The sequence below is a fragment of the Eubalaena glacialis genome, chromosome 12, assembly GCF_028564815.1.
Source record: "Eubalaena glacialis isolate mEubGla1 chromosome 12, mEubGla1.1.hap2.+ XY, whole genome shotgun sequence".
Classification (NCBI taxonomy): domain Eukaryota; kingdom Metazoa; phylum Chordata; class Mammalia; order Artiodactyla; family Balaenidae; genus Eubalaena; species Eubalaena glacialis.
The window spans coordinates 39,607,289-39,628,503 of NC_083727.1; the positions used below are offsets into that span (position 1 = coordinate 39,607,289).

Here is a 21,215-nt window from a genome sequence, read left to right on the forward strand (position 1 = left end):
AAACAACAAGATGGAAGGAGCCTGTATCCCTAACATGGATAGTTTTGTCCTTGTTGTTCCCTAACATGGTTAAGCCATTATACCACCTCTGTACCATCTACCTGGGCTGTAATAAGACAGAACTAAACCTCCATTGTGTTTAATCCACTATTATTTTGGGACTTTATTATAACTGCCAAACCGATATCTTAACTAATTCAGATGAATAAAAAAACATTTCAAAATGGAAAAATCCATGGAATGTGGTAATAGGCTAAGGTGAGTGAAGGAGGGCAATGAGCTGAAACAACTGCAAGGTTTTATGTTTAGGGAACTGGATCACAGAATCACTAACAAAATAACAGATGAGAAGAAGAGCTAGTAAGTTTAGATGCTGGCAATCTTGCCAAGGGGACAGCAGAGTTAAGTAACGGGGACTATAGGCCTGGAACTCAGACAAGAGGAGAAAATTAAAAATGGAAATTTCAGCAATTTTGTATAGTATATAGAGTTGAAAAGATGAGAATTGATAGAATCTCAGACTAAAAGAGATCAGAGTGTGTCAATGAATAATATAGCGTGTTCTCACAGGAGACAACAGAAGAAGCAGTAATCAGAAAAGGAAAAAAATAACATTATTATCTTAAAAAAGAGAAGGGTAATGATTGAAAACATGGAATAATAGAATTAACCTTGATCCTAGATGGCAAGCAAATTTCAAAGGAATCTGATGTGGTCAAAACTTCTTAAATCTGTTTAAAGGTATCATGAAAAATTAATCATTTCTTGAAATAGAAAAGCATTAATCAGAGTTCTGAACAAGTCAGGTCTCAATCATGCTTTAGTTTCAACTTAAACCTCCAGAGTTTCAAGAGCGCAAAGAACAAACAACAGATACTTATTCTCTCCTTTTATCATTCTCACAAGAGAGGAAGCAACGAGGTGACAGGAAAAAAGGAAAATGGAAGCAGAAGTGTTTTGCGACCGCCCTTATCCTTTCTAGGAGGCTGATGTTTACAAGTGTAGAAATGACAAAACGAAATAGAAGACTCCTCCCCAACTTTTATTAATTTACCTTCAAAGATGTAGTGGATCTAAATTGCACGTTTAAATCTTAAAGTTAATCTATGTTTGGCAACATGGAAGTCAACTGCTACTTATATGAAGCAAGAGCTTGGGAATGCAATCTGTATCACTTACCAGATGCATTCCAATTACTGAAAGGTCACCAGTATTCCAAAATATTCAGGCAATGTTGTGGTACCATGCCCTCTAACAGTCCTTCTTCCCCACCTGGCCTTGGCCGTCCATAACCAGAAGGGTATTTTTTAGGGAGGAGTCAAACCAAAGATTTCTGGTTTTTTCATTCCACTGTCCACTTCACATTGATGAAGCGCACCATCGTAGCTTTTTCTTAAGATTACTTTCTCTCTACTTTAGCCTGAAGAATGTACATTTCAGCTACCCAAAAGACATCCGGGAAAACTCCAGGATTCTTTTTTTTTTTTTTTTTTTTTAAACATCTTTATTGAAGTATAATTGCTTTACAATGGTGTGTTAGGATTCTTTACCACTACATTTTCATTGCAACCGATCATACTAATTCACTTTGTATGAGAAACTGATATTCCCCTCCTCTCCTTTGATGAGATGTCTGTTAGTAATCTTTTCCTCTGCACATAGTGATTGTATTATCCATGGTCTTTAAAATGTTTTGGGGATAGTTTTGTCCTTGTTGTTTCTAGCATTATACTTGAGTTTCATAATCAGTCTTCTCAAGTTCTTAATACTGGCTTGAATTTTGGGATTCCACAGCCCCTCTTTTTTTTTCTTTTTTTTTTGCATAATGACCAGACATTACTATTCATTCCGCCAAGTAAATCAGAGTGGGAGGGCCTGCCCCCAAATGACCTCTCCCTTATAAATGGTTGCAAAATACCTAAACAAAGGTTGCTGTACATCATCAAATTAGCTTGCGGAAAAAATAGTTTTTTTCTTACCTTGAAGTTGGTATCAGGGAAGAGTGTATGTGTGCGTTCCATGGGCGGGGGCAGGAGGGAGGATTGCCCTTCATGGGGCTTAGCATTCAATATGGACAACTGCCTAGCCTCACTCCCATCTGTTCTGCCCAACCCCTCAGGTGTGGCTTATGTGGTTCTAAAATTCCTGGCATTTAACACAAAATCTGAAAGCTACTCTGAGCATTCAGGAAAGCCCCTTTCTCCACCGTCTTACCATATGTCATATAAAAACCACACCATAAAAGCACCAGACACATATTTATTCTAAACTACCCACTGTTTCATAATGTTTCTTTATAAAGCTTTAATAAAGGAAGTACCTTTTAAAATTTTCCAACAACATTAAACTTCTTAGCCTATATTACTTTCTTGCCTGTATTATAATCTTTAAACAGCAGGAAATCAACTCATAAGCCTCACATGTGTTCCATATGACTTACGGTATTTTAATAGGTATGCCTGGGTCTAAAGAGAAAACTGTTAGGCATCACAGTTAATACGTAATTTTTATGTTAATAATAAAACAGTTAAAATTTTAAGTACTAAATCCAATGTTGTGATATTCACACCAGCAGATTTAGATCTGGTATTCAAATATTTATGCTCACAAAAGAAAGCCGATGAAAACTCATATATGAAAGTGAATATACCAACTCATTGGGAGGGAAGGGAGCAAACAACTGCTGAGTGCCCGTGATTTTCCAATTACATCTTAAACATTCTCTCACTGAATCCTTAAAAAAGCCCTCAGAGGTAAACATTAATACCATTGGATACCTGAGGAATTCCAAGATTATAACAAAGCCAGTGCCAAGCAGTGTCAGGATTTGAACCCACGAAGTCAGACTAACTCAGTAATGATAGTGGTGCTTGACTAAGTCAATTCACAGGAGCAGCAAAGAGTAAATACATGGGAGAGCAGAGCTGATGAACTCTACTTTAGAGGTCACTTTGGATATGCCACCTATTTTTTTTCAAAGTGGTTTTGATGAGTCATCAAAACCATCAAAAATGAGTATGATATTAGCATTATATTTTAACACCAGATGCTCCATCCCCACCTTGATAAGATCAGTAACCTGTTCAAAGGAACCCAATCTGTTTTTCTAAAAAGCACAGCAATGTCCTTGAAGGCAGTTCAGGACTAGCATTAAATGTGCTGTCATCTGACAAAACTACCAGAAAGTGATTTGACAGACTCCTAGAGTAACACAGGTGGGAGATGGGGGAGGAGTACAAAAAAAAAATAATAGATCCCCAATTTTAAAAAATTGTTTTTGAAATAGATTTGGTGCCCTCTGGGGTAAGGCAAGCTGCTCTTAGGAAATGGACATAATGATCTCTTACAAAATAGTAAACCCTTTGGACTTCAGTTTCCATATCTGCACAGATAACCTGTGGGAGCTTTACGGGCTTTTGCAATGTTAACCTTCGAGTCTGGTTGAGAGGCAGTGTCAGTGGTGAGAACACTAGGCAAAGAAATTCAGACGATCATAAAAGTTTGGTCAGAGAAGGCTAAAGCTGGGAGAGATTCTAACACTAAAAACAGTATAATGCTAAGCACATGAACTTTGGAGCCAGATTGGCTCTAGAACATAACAGCTATAACCTGGGCTACTTCAGTACAACTTTTCTTATTTATAATGTGAAAATAAAACTTCTGCCTCACAGAGTGTTACGAAGATTAAATGAGACAATGAGACAATGTCTGAAAAGTACTTAGAATAAATGCCCTAATAAATGATAGTCATTATTATTAGGATGTTCTTTGTACCAAAGGAGAAACTGCACTTTAGAAGGTTAATGAGTAGCACAAGATCACAGGCCATTACTTTACTGGGGGCAAAGGAGTATAAACTCAGTTTCATCTAAAACCAAATTGCCTCTAAATAACCAATGACCAACAAAGGACCAGAAAAGGTCTGTGAAGATTTCAAATTTAGATTTTTTTTTCATTAATAAAATTGGTTTATAGCCAACTTTTTTTCCTCTTCCTGACCTCCATTTCCTTGCAAAACTAACTCTGTATGAATTCCTATGTGGTCTTGATCCTGTTATTTCCTGGGCCGAAGGGCTCCCTTTTTAATCTACTTTGTCCTAATATTCTCAGTCATGGCTATTTCTTTCTCCTACACTCTAGGAAAAACACATGTAGAAAAAAATGTATTAGAGAAGTCTTATTCTGAGGCATATATCTTTGCTAACTATTTAACATCCTGCAGATTTAGATGCTTCTACCTAAAAAATAGATTGTTAGTTCCATATTTTAGAACAGCATTAAAAAAATCTGAAATAGCATTTTGAGATAAATTCATTCTTAAAGGGTCTTTTGAAGAGTGACTCTTGGGCACTATCTATAAGAACTATCTCTGAAAAGCAAACCGACCAAGATTTCAGGCTTAGTTCATCAATAAGGAGGCTCAGGGTGACATGCTCATTTCTGGTTTTCCTACTTACCTTTACTAAGGGATGCAGCCCAGCCTTGTTTCTCTTTGTCATTGTTGTTGTCGTCACCAATTTGAGGATTTTTTTTTAAATCCAGGTATATGGGTCAACTAAAAAAAACCTTCACTTTCGTAATTCATGATCTGTCTAGAACTGGAGATACATTTATAGCAGACTAATGCATTAGGCTGTATAGAATGCACTTCATGACTGGAGACCAACACTCAGCTGAATTTAAAAACTGCTGACACCATTAAAGTACAAAATTAGAAAAAAGGAAAGTCTGAATATGCTTTTCTACAAAGATGTATTTTTCCCTAGAGTGTTGCTTACTAGACACACTAAATTCTTTACATTAAATTTGTTTTTTAGAAGATGAATTAACTTATTTAAATATGCTTCACTTTAAGACATTAAATTCAAGGCAAGAAGATTATGGACAGGACAAAAAAAGAGACAAGACTCAACACAGATATATTTAACGTCAAAATTACCTCCTTCCTTCCGTTCCTTGAATTTGAGAATGACTACATGTCTCATACTGAGGTCAGTGACATTTATTACTAGCTGAATTTACACCTCTTATACCAGCACCTCATTCATGTCAGGATTTATCTGGCTCAGAGAAAAATGGCAGCTGCAGTGGTGATTCACTAAAACTAATTCTCAGTGAAGCAGCTGCTGCTAAAAGCTGTGCTTCACACATCAATCATTTGCTGATTGTCACAGCTAGTTCAGGCACATCATATGCTTAGTCTGCTGATTGTGTGGTTGTTGATATTTGCATCGCATTGCAGTATTACTGTTGTCATATCATGCTGCACTAGTTGAAATAACATCATCTTGTGGACCTTCAAAAATGAGAAAATCCACATAATCATGAAAATACAACCATTTTGTGAAGGAGCTGATGAAAAGAGCAATCATTCTAAATGCTAAGAGACTAGCTTATTTTCAGTAGTGTGATTCTATCCACCTCTCATTGCTCTGAGGGGACTGACCTCAGTCAGTCACACTCCAGCAGTATTATAAGTACCAGATTTGGTGTTATGGGTTGAATTTTGACCCTCAAAAAGAAATGTTGAAGTCCAAACCCCAGTACCTATGACTGTGATCTTATTTGTAGATGTAACCAAGTTAAAATGAGGTCATACTATTGCAGGGTAGGCCTTTAATCCAATATAACTGGTGTCCTTATAAAAAGAGGGGGAAAAGGGAAAGGGAGGTGGGGGGGAGGGGTAAATTGGGAGGCTGGGATTAACATGTACACACTACTACGTATAAAATAGATAACCAACAAGGACCTACTGTATAGTGCAGAGAACTCTACTCATTACTCTGTAATAATCTATATGGGAAAAGAATCTGAAAAAGAATATATATATATATATCTGAATCGCTGTGCTATACACCTGAAACTTATGCAATATTGTAAATAAATCAACGATACTTCAATAAATTTTTTTTTAAAAGGGGGGGGGAAATGTGAAGACACAGAGACACAGGAAGAACATCATGTGAAGATGGAGGCAGAGACTGGAGTGATATATCTACAAGCCAAGGAATACCTGTGGCTGCCAGAGGGGACCATGAAGGATCCTCCCCTAGAGGCTTTGGAGAGTGCGTAGTCCTGTCAACATTATGAAATAATACATTTCTGTTGTTTTAAGTACCAGTTTGTGGTACCTTGTTACAGCATCCCTTTTGGGGCATCCATCTGGGGATGGTGGAAGAATATCAGCAGCTCCTAGAGGGCATGGGTATAAAGTGTGTTGACTTAGGGAACCATAGTGACTTAATAAACTCTTCTTTCAAGCCACATTTACTCAGACTTTTCTCAAATCAAAGCACCCCTAAGGGCATAGATAACTGAGGATAAACAAAATTAGGATCAGACTAACAGACCTTAGGTTAACAAATACATAAAATTGGCTTGAGATGAACCAAATATCCCTTAACAACTTGCATGTCTAGTGCTTCCTGATATCTCATGACCTGCTGGTATTAACAGATATCAAGCTGTCACCATATTTACTCACGCCTAGAAGTTCCAACACACTCAAAAGAACAAACAGGTGTATTAGAATCACTACATTACCTATGTCCATAAAGTTTTTCAAAGCCAAGGACGTGCAACAGAAATGGTACAATCAGAATAAGGGAAATAAGAAATATGCTTAACAGATTAAGCCATTAAACTAAACCTTCATAATCTTGCTTAAGCTTTTATCTTGGAAGGTGGTAAAACATAGTAGCTAGACTCAGACACCCTTGAGTCATGCTAGCTCCACTACTAACTAGCTTTATGTCTGTAGGCAAGTTATATACCATCTCTAAACTTCAATTCAATCATTAATAAATGAGACTAATAATGCTACCAACTTTATAAAGAAATCATTTGGTAATTATCTGCAACTCTTCTTATTACTAATCTCAATGTTAGCTAAAATTGCCACTTCACTCATGGAAGAGATATTGCTCCAGGCCTCTGTTTTCTGTTTTTAAACCAGAAAGAAATAAAGCCAGCTACCAAATGCGTCAACTCCAAAAAGTACCCATAGTGCCATAGTCTCTCTTGGACTATATGCAATTGGACAGAAAGAGAAAATCCTTTACAAATTTTGTTGATAAGAATCATTCTAAAATGTTCTAATCCATTTCTCCTGTTTGGTAAATAGAAGATACTGGACATGACAGTATCTTTTTTAATCTTTCAGCCTCCTGCAGTTTTTGATGGTCATTATTTGGAGTATCAAATATTATTAGGATATTTTTAAAATAATACTTTAATAAATGTATCAAAATAGCCTCTTATAATGTACAAAGCATGCTCATAGTACTGAATCAATCCCCTTATGACATCATCCTATTCTTTTGCTTCATTTTGTTTCACCTTCCATATGTGGAATTTCAGATACCTAAAAGGCCAGCCACCATGCCCTAAGTCTTTTCTTCTCAAACTAAATATATGCAATACATAATTTGATATTTTCAAACCCTCTTCCAAACTGTTATTGAGAAGTTAAATTTTTGAAACTAAATATATTTACTTTTAAGGCTTACAAATTTCACATTGTTAATTATAGTTCATCAATCTGGTCTGAGATAAATATCAGTTCTACTAAATGCTGCCCTCCCCAGTCTTGTGTAATCAACAGAGGTGAAAAAATGCCTTCTAATATTAAGCAGAGTTCTGCCAAGAACAGAGCTATGGAGAATGTCACTAGAGATTTTCCTTCACTTTGAAATGGGTCCATTCAAGAAAGGAAGATAGAGTTTATAGATAGATTTTGGATCTGAAGATTTAATATGGTTAAGATGGCAATATTCCCCAAATGGACCTCCAGATTCAAGCACAAGCCCCATCAAAATCCCAGCTTGCTTTTTTTCAGAATTTGAAAATTGATTCTAAAATCCAACTGCAATGTAAAAAACATAAAATGGCCAAACAATCTTGAAAAAGAACAAAGTTGGAGGAGTCACACATCTTGTTTTAAAACTTACTACAAAGCTATTGTAATCAAGATAATATGATACTACTGACATAAAGATAGACAAGTAGATTAAGGCAATAGAATTGAGACTCTAGGGAAAAGAGCATAGATTATGGTCAATTGATTTTCAGCAAAAGTGCCAAGATAATTCAATGGGGGAAAGAATAGTCTTTTCAACAAATGGTGCTGGGACAACTGGATATCAGATGCAAAAGAATGAAGTTGGACCCATACCTCATACCACACACAAGAATTAACTGAAAACGGATCACAAATCTAAATGTAAGAGCTAAAACTATAAAACTTTTAAAAGAAAAATAAGAGTAAAGCTTCGTAACCTTGGTTTAGGTAACAGTTTCTTAGATATGACACCAAACTCACAAGTGACAAAAGAAAAAATATATATAAATTAAACTTCACCAAAATTAAAAACTTTTGTGCATTAAAAGACACCATCAAAAAGTGAAAAGTTACCCAGAGAAGTGGAGAAACTATTTGCCAATCACTTATCTGATAAGTGACTTGTATCTAGAGTATATAAATAAGAATTATTACAACTAAATTAATAAAAGATAACCCAATTTAGAAAATGGGCAATGGATATTAGGAGACATTTCTCCAAAGAAGCTATTCAAATGGCCAATAAGGACATGAGAAGATGTGCAACATCATTAGCCATTAGAAGATGCAAATTAAAACCACAATGAAATACCACTTCACACCCACCAGGATGGCTATAATAAAAAAGATGGACAATGACAAGTGTTGACAAGGACGTGGAGAAACTGAAAGCCTCCTTCAGTGCTGGTTAGAATATAAAATGGTGCAGCTTCATTGGAAAATAGCTTGCCAATTCTTCAAATTGTTAAACAGAGTTACTATATGACCCAGCTATTTTACTCCTAGGTTTATACCAATGAATAATGAAAGCATATATCCACATAAAAACTTTCATGGGAATAACATTTTAATATTGCTTCATAGCAATGTCCTTCATAATAGCCAAAAAGAGGAAACAACCCAAATGATCATCAATTGATGAGTGTATAAACAAAGTGTAGTTTATCCTTACAACATAATATGATTTGGCAATAAAGGAATGAAGTACTAAATCATTGATGATCCTTGGTAACATGACACTATATGAAAGAAAACACATGTATGGTTCTATTTACATAGAATGTCCAATACATACAAATTTATAGAGACTAAGTAGATTTGTGGTTTCCTAGAGTGGAGGGGGAGTGGTTTTCAGTGAATCGAGGAGTCACAGCTAATGGTTTTCAGGTTTCTCTTGTAGTGATGAAAATGATCTAAAGGTGACGGTGGTGACGGTGAATGAACATACTAGAAACCACTGAATTGTATACTTTAAATGGAAGACTTTTATGGTACGTGAATTATATGTCAATAAAGATTTGTTTAAATTTACCGCAAAACATTCTCAGAGGATGTTAACATTCAGTGTGAATATCTGAAAGGGGATTAATGTACAGTATGCCAATCATGCTCATCCATAGAGCCATGTATTCCTAAAAGCATTTTGAAAAACACATGGATTATAGATCCCAACTTGAGCTTGTTTTCTTTTTTCTAAACACAGAATGTAGGATTAGGATGCCAGTTTGTTACATTTTACTTATCTTGTATATGTTCTATCTTTTGATTATTCTTCTAAAATAGTGAGAAATGTCTAAGTATGAATATTCAATCTGCAAATATAAATGTTTTGTATATAGAAAGGTTTAGTAAATGGGTTTTTTAGATGAATGGTAATAATATTGAATGCGGGAATATGTCAATCGCTGAGATTTTCTCTTTTATTTATAATCCAGTTCCAAATCTGCTTTCCTGAAGAAGTCACAAATTTCCATATGAAAGCATGCTCTCTTTGGTCACTTAATAACTAACATACACAATCATCCTTTAGACTATAAAACGGCCTGGGGAGGGTGTTGCCTCGTCTTATTCTGATCAAGAATATCTGCCTAGTGGAACGGGAACTTTCTAGCGTAAGTAACCATGTGCTTATTTAATTCCAAGATATTCATGACTTTTATGCTTTCCAGTGATTAGCATTCTAAACATAAAGTAAGCTCTTTTGGCCATGAAGTCTAAGCAAGGAGGATGCTACTCTGTCTACAGTTTAGTTTGTAAGACAACAGCAGAATACAGAGCCACAGAATGCTAGAGTTGGCAGGAGCCTTAGAGAAGAATATATTTAACTCTTTAATCTCAGTCCTCTAATTTCAGAGCTGAGGCCCTATATACTGAGGTCCTGAATAAGTTGCCAAGATGAAGAATAGAGAAAGAATTAGAACCCAGGTCTTCTGAATCCTCCCCAGTGTTTTTTTTTTTACATCATCTTGTCTTTCAATGCATAACGCAACATGGGTTTCTTTGCTCTTGACTATGTTGTCAACAACAATGAAAAATGCATAGAAGTAGGATAAACCCACCGTGTTTTAAGGGGCTTTCTTATGCATGTCAGAATCCTCTAAGTTCTGCTGTGTTCAGAAAACAACTGCAAATGATTCAGTGCTTAGCCTTCTCATTCATCCAGAAATGTGTTTGACATTTCCAACTCATTTGTAAAGGCAAACTAAAGTAGATAATTAATTTTCATGCTCTTTCAGGACATTTTAATATCATGCAGCTCAGGATAAATGTTTTCACTTTTTATTTTCTTTTGTGCAGCTCTTTCTATTGTTGCCTGTCATTCTCTGTGTCTCTTTTTATAAAAGGTTCTTGGTTCTTGTTTTTTTACTTTTTTCCTTTGTGTCCTCTAAAGATAGCATGAGCACAATTCTCTCAGCTAATAGATTTTCAAATTACTTCATTTCTGCATTTACAAATTCCCCTCTTGCTACTTCATTAAGTCAATGTTATTCACACAGACAACATAATCCCAAAAAAGTTTGAGACTGAGAGTTTACCAAATTACAATTTTAAATGCTAGTTAAGAATATATCTCCTTTCAAACAGTGAAATTCTTGCCATGAGCCTTAAGGGTGACAGAATAGTATTCTACTTTACTAAGTTAAAACTTACTCAGTGATTGTGTGGAAAAAATAAATCAAGTCTCTATATATAAATCACATAACAGCAAAATGGTCTTGCATAATGATTTCACACTTAGTTTGACTTATCAATAGATTCATCATTCACAATGTTTTTTAAAAGCATAATTAAATTTTGCATCATCTCTGAGGGAAAAAGCATGGTAAGGGCTGAATATCCCCAAGGCCAACAATTTTGAAACTATGTACTAACTCTATATCTAGAAAATTTTAAATACATTCAAGTATATTTTATGTATGTATATAAAGACTTATTAATTTTGTTATGTAAATTAATAGAGTAAATAAAATTCTAATGAGAAGTAGAGATCTTCAAACTTTTCAAGAAAACAAATTATTTTAAAGTATTTAGAAGCAACCATTTTCGTGTAAATGATATGAAAATAAAAACGTCTTTATTCACTTAAAAAGTCCATATGATTTCTATTTGGTAACGTCTAGTTTTTGTTCCTTATGAAAAAAATTGCTTTGATTAAAAATATTAAATAATTCAAGCCTACTGTTTAATATTATAAAATGTTAGTTCCATTAGGCTATGATTCTGTTGTATTTAACACTATATCCCCAGTGTCTAGAAGAATGCCTGGCAAATAGTAAGTAGGTGCTTAATAAGAATTTGTCAAATGAATGCTAAATAAATGAATAGCTATCACTGTTAATATAAAATCTAACATTACCAAGTGCTTCAAATGTGCCAGGAACTATGCTAAACTCTCTATTTTCTTGCTTTTCATTCTCAAACAGCCCTACTGGAGAAGAACCACTATCATCTCCATTTTATAGATGAGACTAAGTTCAGAGAGGCTAAGTTAATACCCAAGGTTAAGGTTGCCCATTTAGAAAGTTTAGGGATTTAAACACAGTTCTCCCTAACTATAGAGCCTGAGCTTAATCTCTATTCTATAGTAACAACAACAATACTAGCAATGAGATAATAATAATAATAATACTGTTGAGCTATTCCTGTGTACCATGATTTTAAGCCTTCACATATGTTAACTCATCTAATCCTGACAACAATCTTATAAATCAGATACAACTATCCCCAATTTACAGATGAGCACACAGAATATGTTTTTCTGGTTTCCCCTCAATTATTTCCAATTATTAGGTTTGTTTTTATTATGGCCCTTTTTGAGTAATAAGCCAAAGAAGAAAGGTATAGTTATGGTCTTCCCCAAAAACTTTGTCTTAAGTCCTGCTTTTGGTGGGACCCTGGTCAAGGCATAAACATATAATAAAAATATCTTCTACTGAGAAACTGAAATATGCTAGGCAACTAACATGTATTATTATCAGAGTCCTCCTAAGATTCTCAAGATAGGTATGATTATCCTCATTTCTTTGAAGAGAAAACAGGCTGGGAGAGATTGCCCAAGCCACAGGTTTGGTTAGTGCCAGGGTCAAGATTCAAACTCAGGTTTGAGTCCAATCCAAACACACCATCCAGTTATTACTGGTACTTCTCATTTTCTGGGGATAAAGATTTTCCTAGAGCTTTGAGAAACGAGAACTAACCCATTCTTGAACTCTCCCAGAAAGCAGCCTCTTCTCTACAAGCCTTACCCCTGTGACTTCAATGACACATCAAAGCAATAAAGACAGAAGGGGCACATATCACTGGGATTCTTTTCAATAGAGAACCCAGAATACTTCCTGGATAACAAAACCATTAATGGTTACCTAATTTGTTTTCACTCCTCCTTCTCATGGAATATAAACTCTTCCATTTGCCTTTAGTAATGTTAATGCCTTATAGTTTTACATTTTTCATGTTTTATCACATCCAAAGTCGACCAAATCCATTCCTAGGAATATCTCACTATTTTTTACAACTTCTCTGAGATAACAATACAGTCTTCGTCTGCTTTGTGATGCAGTACAGAGGCAAAGGCACAATTAAAACAAATGCTGAGAACTTCCCTATTGAAGAGACCACATTTCCTCCACGCTTTGCCTTCAGCGAACCCTGGTTCAGATTTAAGGTAAGAAGATGTAGCAGCCAGTGCTGGTCCAGAGTCAGATATGCTCTTGCCAAGAACACGAAGCTCCCCCTGGCCTTAATTTAGGAAGAGTTCTGCACAGAAAGGGTCCTTAGTAGAACTAAGGAAAAGTCAAGCTTGAATTCCAACCTTGTTAAACTTCTACAGTGATGTGCAAATTGCATCATAATGAGAGCAATAATTGCTAGCTTGAAAAAAAGGAAAAATGAGTGTATAAATGAATGAAGGCAATTAGTGAGAAGTTCAAAGTCAGACAACCGGTTTTATTGCACTTGAAGAGATAGTATTTAAGTCATAATCTTAAATCACTAGGCAACCTAAGCCAATACATTTCCTACTCTATTTCAGAGTAATATGTAACTAAAACTTCTATATATCATTACTTTTCTGAATGTTAATTCGAATCTGACATCATTTAGTAAGGACCATTCAATTATAATTATATAGTAACTAATCCAGTGCCCATATGTGCAGGTGTTGTCAAGGCATAATATAAATGACTTTACCCAAACCACTTCTGCAAATATAAGTTATATTTAGTATTTCCTACTAATTATTCCAGAACTAGGACAAAACCAACCTATTCCAAAAACATTTAGACCTGCAAAAGATTAAAAGTACATAATATTCCTAATTATTCCTAATTAACAAACCAAGGTTCCAGGCAGGTTTTTCTTTGAAATTTGCATGAAAGATTAGTAAATATAATTCTAATGTATATCTTAGTCAACATGATGTAAAGAACTTAATTCAGAGATTCAGGACAATAGCAGAAATTTAGAATTCGTGAGTATTTCTTTAAGGTTAGCATACACACCACCACATATTCGATATTTGACAAAGCCCTTATCTTTAGTTATGTTCCTTAATTGCTCTAGCAAGAGCTGCATTGTTCATAGTGAAGCGGGGGCTGAGAGAACTTTTACTGACTGTATGAGTACATTGAGATGTGGCTGAAAGCCAATGTTTAAGTTGAATTACTCCCTAATCTTTCAAAGCTAAGAAACACACAGCTGAAAAAGAGCTCAATAAATATCAATAGAGTTCACTGGAAACATCAATGTAAGGAAGATCCCAAGCAGCTCTTCATTAACAACGATGAAAAAGGAAGCAGCATGCAGATATCTCCAAAACCAGAGACAGGCCAAACTCCTCTATAATCATTCACTCATAAATTCCCCTCATTACAAAGTCTACATATTGCTCTCAAGACTAAAGCTAAATTAACCCCAAAATATCATTTTAAATCAGTCGTTGGTATCAATAAAAAGCAATTAATGAAACTAACATAAATCATGATACTAAATTAGGATGAATAGCTGCATTTTTGGTGTAAGCAGTCACCAACATCTATTGCAAACCGACTGAATAACCCCTCTGAAAAAAACATGGACATTTCTGAGCATTTTGGTTATGTTCATGAGAGATCCAAATAAATAGCCAAGAGCAGCAATTTATTTTATTTTATTTTTAATAGTTTGCATCTGCTAAACTCAAACTCCCAATCCATCCCTCCCCCCTCCCCCTTGGCAACCACAGTCTGTTCTCTACATCTGTGAGTCTGTTTCTGTTTTGTAGATAAGTTCATTTGTGTCATATTTTAGATTCCACATATAAGTGATATCATATGGTATTTGTCTTTCTCTTTCTGACTCAAGTTCTACTGAATAAAGGTTAAAGCCAAGAGCAACCAACTGAAAGTTTTGATTGTAATTCATTTAACAGCTATGTATTGAGCAACTAGAAGCTAGTAGGGAGTAACCTAAACAAGAAAGACAAGATGCTAAAAACAAAGGCGATTACAGAACATGTAAATAATCAAACCCATAATTTACAGTTTTGATGAGGGTTATGAAGGGGGAAAATAGGTTGTTAGAGAATAATTAGAATTCAAGACAATCTAAATTAGATGGAGAGATAGCCTCTCTGAGGAGATGAACCAGATGGAACTGTATGTGGCAAATATACCAAGTGAGCCGTGGAGCAAATATAAGGATTACTGGTGACCTTGTCGTCATGGATACAATGATTTACTTTCACCTACCTGCCAGTTCTGCCTCTACACCCTCAGTACCACACCTACAATTCAGGAATGGCCTTGTCTCCCATCTCTTCTACTCCCAGGAGTCCCAACTCCTCCTTCAACCTCTTTGCCCCTTCAGCTCCCCTAGCTGGGCTTCACGCTGGCTGACTGCACGTGTAAAGCTGTAACTCCGTGGTCCTACTGCACTATGATGTCAGAGTCAGAGGCGTGAGAACCAGCCAGGTGACACACACAGAGACAAATCTCAGCACAGATAAATCAGTTTGACTAAAAAACTTTTCCTGATGTTATAGGAGCTAGTCCTTACCACAATTGTTAGGCAAAATTTATTTTTCTCAAATTCAAGTACTATATTTAAAATCTATTTAAGTAAACAAAATTTTTATTTAATTCCCTATGAACTGATTCTTTCTGATTATTTATGCTTAAAGTCTTAGTGTTCAGCTTACCTAAAATAAAAATGAGATTTATGCTATTGTTACTATTCTTTAAAAGAGTATTTAAAGTTTGACGATATCATGTCTACAACACAATATTCTTTTATGTAAAAGATTTACCAGATCTGTTATTTAATGGAGATAAACATTACCCTAGTCAGACTCTGCTGGCATACGTAATAGCTCAATGACCAACTGTTTTTCGTTATAAGCATTTGCATAGGCTAAACCAGAATATTCCTAGTTAGAAAGAAAAAAAAATCTCTCCTAAGAATATTGTACATCCAGGCAAACAAAACTCATAATAACACGCAAAATGAATTACTAACAAGGTAGAAAAAAATGCTATATTATAATAATACTATTGTCATTGAGCTCAAATTTTGCAATTTCAAGCACCTTCTTAAGTAAATTTCAAAGCCCTACAGCTGGACAGAACATAAATAATTCTTTCTTTTTCAGTGTTTTAAAGATAGAAGAATAAAATGTAAAATGACTATTTTCCTATGAACTTCTTTATATAGGCTATCTAAGTTGCTTCTTTTAAATTAAGTTACTTTTGTTAGTACTATATTAAATGTATTCTCTCTAGCCATCTACATTTCTTTCCATAATATTCATCACAATTAGTAGCTATATGTTTGTATGTTTATTTATGTCTGTCTTCTCTACTAGACTGTTACCTCCATGAAGGCAGATATCATTTCTATTTTTGTTTCATATCCTCAGGCCCTACTAGGCCCTCAATATATTTTTACTGAATGAATGAATACTCATGATGATAAACAGACTATATATATGGTACTTAAGTATAAGAATTAAAAATCCCTGGATAGAAGCTGAAATGCAGGAAGGAAAACATGAAGGCCAAAATTAATTTAAATTTTTAACTATATTAGCAGTATAATCAAAAAGGTGAACTGACCCGAGCCATATTTTTCTTGTACGTGATACCAATAAATCCAAAGTGTTTAGAAGATATCAAAATTTCCCTTCCCAAAACTAACATTGTGAGAGGGTATGGAATTAAAAAGAAATAAAAAGATAGTGTAATATATTCCAACAGGTTATAAGTAAATCAATACAGAAAAATGTAACAAGTAAGGACTGGGAACAAGGCTTACATCTGACTTTAGAGTGTGAGGCTAGACTACCAAAATGTCGGTTACATTCTTGAAATCTACAATCGCACAATAATGACAATTGGTATTTATGCTTCTCCTTAGCCTTGGTTCAAAACCCTGAACATAGTAGACTTTCAAGAAAAGCCTATTAATACAAACAATATGCTAGAGGTAAATGGTAACTAGCATGGGTTTGCCCTTAGAATGTAAATTATGGAGCCACAGTTGAAGTACTGGAGGAAATGGCAGGAATGAGAACTCTCATCTCCACCCTAAGTGCTATTTTTGTACATAATTCTATGTTCAGGAAGTCGGGGGTGGGGAACAGAAAGGAAAATACATTTTAAGTGCCTACCCTGTACCACGCAGTTTTCCTACACATGATCTTATTCCAACATAATGCTCTGAATTATCTGCACTTTCTTTATGAGGAAACCAAGGTTTAGAAAATGTTACTAACCTCTTAAGGTAGTAAGAACCCAAACCCTGGTCTAACTGACTCCAAAGCTCAACTTCTTTATACTACATCACACTGCTGGAGCAGAATATCCGACGAGAGCTTGAGAAACACTGGAAAAGAGACAGATGGAATTAGCTTGGCCTCAAGCCCTAAGATTATCTGGTCTAAAATCAGAGGTGATGAGAAAACCATAATTCAAAAACAGTCATGTACCACAATGTTCACTGCAGCTCTATTTACAATAGCCAAGACACGGAAGCAACCTAAGTGTCCATCGACAGATGAATGGATAAAGAAGATGTGGTACATATATACAATGGAATATAACTCAGCCATAAAAAGAAACAAAATTGAGTTATTTGTAGTGAGGTGGATGGACCTAGAGTCTGTCATACAGAGTGAAGTACGTCAGAAAGAGAAAAACAAATACCGTATGCTAACACATATATATGGAATCTAAAAAAAAAAAAAAAAAATGGTTCTGACAAACCTAGGGGCAGGACAGGAATAAAGACGCAGACGTAGAGAATGGACTTGAGAACACGGGGAGGGGGAAGGGTAAGCTGGGACGCAGTGAGAGAGTGGCATGGACATATATACACTACCAAATGTAAAATAGATAGCTAGTGGGAAGCAGCCGCATAGCACAGGGAGATCAGCTCGGTGCTCTGTGACCACGTAGAGGGGTAGGATAGGGAGTGTGGGAGGGAGATGCAAGAGGGAGGAGATATGGTGATATATGTATATGTATAGCTGATTCACTTTGTTATACAGCAGAAACTAACACAACATTGTAGAGCAATTATACTCCAATAAAGATGTTAAATAAAATAAAATAAATCATATCAAATCAGAGGTGATGTTCTGCTTATGACCGATGGAGACAGGGAAGAGGGAGGGGGTGGCTGATCACTTCCAGGAAGACACCCCCCCCAATTCTTTTTTTTTCTTCAAATAATCCTTTCATTGAGTTTCATTTAATTGTACTAAATAGAATGTGGGGCGTTAATATAGAGGAGAGAAGTACATGTTCTGGAATCAGATTCCTCCTCCTCCACTCTCCCCACCACCACTGGTCTGAATTATAAAGCACCAGGTAAACTGCCCCAGAGGTTTCTCACGAAAATCTCTGTCACAGCCATAGATTGCACCTGAAATCTTGTCAAAGCAATTAATATCTTGCCTCTTGGCCACTAGAGCATACATAAGAGAAGAAGATGGCCCAACACACACCATTATTCCAAATAAACAAGTCACACGAGCTTGGCTGAAGGTTGTAGCCACCTGGAGCAATCAATCCAGGAAGCCCTGTCACCTTGTTATGTGATTAGCAACCAAATGTTCACTCAGGAATGTGCCCCTTTCCCTCAGCAGAGATATTTTAGTTACATGCCGACCTAACTTTTTTTTAAAGTACATTTTAAAACAACGTACTGAGAATGCTCAGCTATCCAGGGAACAGCTTTCTGAATTTTCAAATTCTAGAATTCTTAGTTGAACAAAACTAAATTCCGAACCTGTTAGCAGAATCAGTCCCTCAATAGGCAACAATGAATGAACACAATAGAAAAACTTACTGGTCCAGTCCCAAAGATCAAGGCTGACCCACTCTATTATGGATGTTTTAACAGTGTGTTAATTCAAAGATAATAACAGCCACAGACCACAAATAAGATGATTTTTGGGAGGGTGAGAAAATCTGTTGAGAAAAAGCCACTACAGCTCTTTTTGCAAAAAAAAAGAATCACATCGTGCCACCAAAGAGCATATTGTAGCTGCAACACTTCATTCTATTTTTAAGGAAAAATAAATGACTAAAGAACAAACTATTATCTAGAACTTTTTCAAGAAACCAAGTTTTAGAGCCTGTGCTTGGGTGATTAGCCATAATCTTTGCGTATACATCCTTTACATCTGCCTATACATGTGATGACTATGAGTCATCAAGAATAAAATTGGACTACTGGAACGGTCAGTTTTATGGGCCAGCTTGGCTATAGTCCCCAGTTATTCAAGCAAACACTAATCTAGGAGGAACATCTATAATCAACTGATTTAAGTTAAGGAGATTATCCTCAATTAATCTGGTTGGGCCTGATCCAATCAATGGAAAGGCCAAAACAGAGGTTTTTCCGAGGAAGAAGAAATTCTACCTGTAGGCTACGGCTTCAGTTCCTGCCAGAGAGTTCCCAGCCTGCCAACCTGACTTCTGGACTTGCCTAACCAGCCTCCATAATCACATAAACCATAATCATATAATCTCTTTCTTGGTTGGTTGCTCCAAACCGTGCTGTAGAAAAGGGAAAGAAAAGGACACACTCAAGGCTTGAAATTCCTAGTTCAAGCTCTGTATAAATGACCTGAAAGTATATATGTCTGCCCAGATGGAAAAACCCTTATCTCCTGTAGCTGTAGGGTTGAGATTTCAAACCCAGAATTTCAAGCTGTAAATTGCTGAATTACAATACAAATTGAATTCCCAACCTTGCAGAACATCATTATTAAAGTGAGGGCACTGACTGAGAAGGAATAGAATCCTGAAAATTGAAATAGATACATCTGGGAAATCCCAGCGAAACTGAGGATTTCAAATCCCTAAATTCTGCTGAGTCATTTGCCAACAAAAGCCACCCTCCACCTCAGTGTGAAGCAGTTAACCCCTGCTTTGTCTGATGAACCTGTAATAGTCTCTCCTGAGGTATCTGCCTTGCAAGACACCGCTGATTCTCCTCAGGATTTATCCCTGCCACCCCTCTTTGCTTCTAGATTTATAAGTAGACTCATGTTCCAGCAGGCTTCAAAGGGTGAGTTACACAGTGTGACCCACGTGGAAGTGTACTACGCACCAAAAGAAATGCATGATTTTTCCAATTTACTCCCCAGATAGAAATCTGGGGAATATGTGCATGAATGAATGGATATGAAGTGTGTTGGATAATTGTGGAAGGAACATAAAGTTAAATCAGAATGAATTTATTGATATGGGCTCACTAAATAGATTCTGGATTCAATGTTTTAGCTCAAGGGGCTAGAAAGGGGTCTAGCATTTTGTTTGGTTGGTTGAGACATGGGCCAGCATTAAATGAAATCAAAATGCCAGAACTGACTGCCTTGGTATACTGTAGAATAAATGTTAAAATAGCTTTATCATGTAAAACCTGCTTACCTACCCCAGGAGGGTCCAAAGGACACACTTTTAACTATGACTGTAAGAAATACATTTGTGAGAAGAGCCCCAGCATCCTTGAAAAACTCTGGGGTCACTCTTTTCTATAGGTCAGAAATTACAGTGGGAATTGCTGCCACCGAACTGGGATCCCTAAATACAGTGGGGAAAGTTGGGTGCCAGGGTGGCAGGGCCAAGTGGCAGCACTTAATCACCAAAGACAGATGTGGTTACTATAATGGGCAGCAGAGCCAAAGCAGTGACCAGAATAGTCTGTCTTGCAGAGAGAGACCTATGGTGTTGGCTGGTTGATCACGGTGTCCCTACAAAATACATAGATGGGCAAGCTAATCAATGCTACTTGATCTGTATAAGCATAAGATTTCTAGGACTACCGAACAGAGGTCTATCTTGAACCATGAAAACAGTGAAAACGTCTCCATCAGTTCCTAGTCTTGACCTAGTTTACAGACCAAGAACCCCTTGAATGAAGGGGAGGCTAACTCCCCTTGGGAACCTGCTGTACTGCCAAACAATCATATTGTTGATCTTTCTCCTAGCCTTTTCCCTATGAGTGCCAGTGGCAGATAGAGATGCTGTTTGGAGATCTGGCAGGTCCCTCATGGTGAATCATAATGCAAACTCCAAGGCTTTTGTAACAAAGCCCTATCTTCCTCTGCAGGTATCTACTCTCTTTCTGAGACTTTGGCTTGCTCCTGGGCCTGAGTAGAAAATGAATGTCTAATTATGGGCCACCAAATTACTATGACACCTGAGCTGCCCATCATGAACTGGCTGCTGTCCGATCCACCAAGCTATAAAGCTGGGAGTGCACAGCAGCACGCCAATATCAACTGGAAGAGGTACATATGAGATTGAGCTCAAGCAGGCCCTGAAGGCATAAGTAAATTACATGAGGAAGTTGTCCAAATGCCCATGGGCCCTACTCCTGCTACATTACC

General features: G+C 36.3%; 1 protein-coding gene across 2 annotated transcripts in view; it reads right to left on the minus strand.

Annotated features, from left to right (window-relative positions):
• PKIB (cAMP-dependent protein kinase inhibitor beta) overlaps nucleotides 1-21,215 on the minus strand; it is a 115,820-nt gene that overhangs the window by 58,972 nt on the left and 35,633 nt on the right. The window contains exon 1 of one of the 2 annotated variants that reach the window (XM_061206971.1): nucleotides 17,088-17,148. The exons of the other annotated variant lie outside the window; for it this stretch is intronic. The gene's annotated coding sequence lies outside the window, so the exon portion shown is untranslated. Of the gene's footprint in view, nucleotides 1-17,087; nucleotides 17,149-21,215 lie in introns of those variants that run through there. 2 annotated transcript variants of the gene reach the window in all.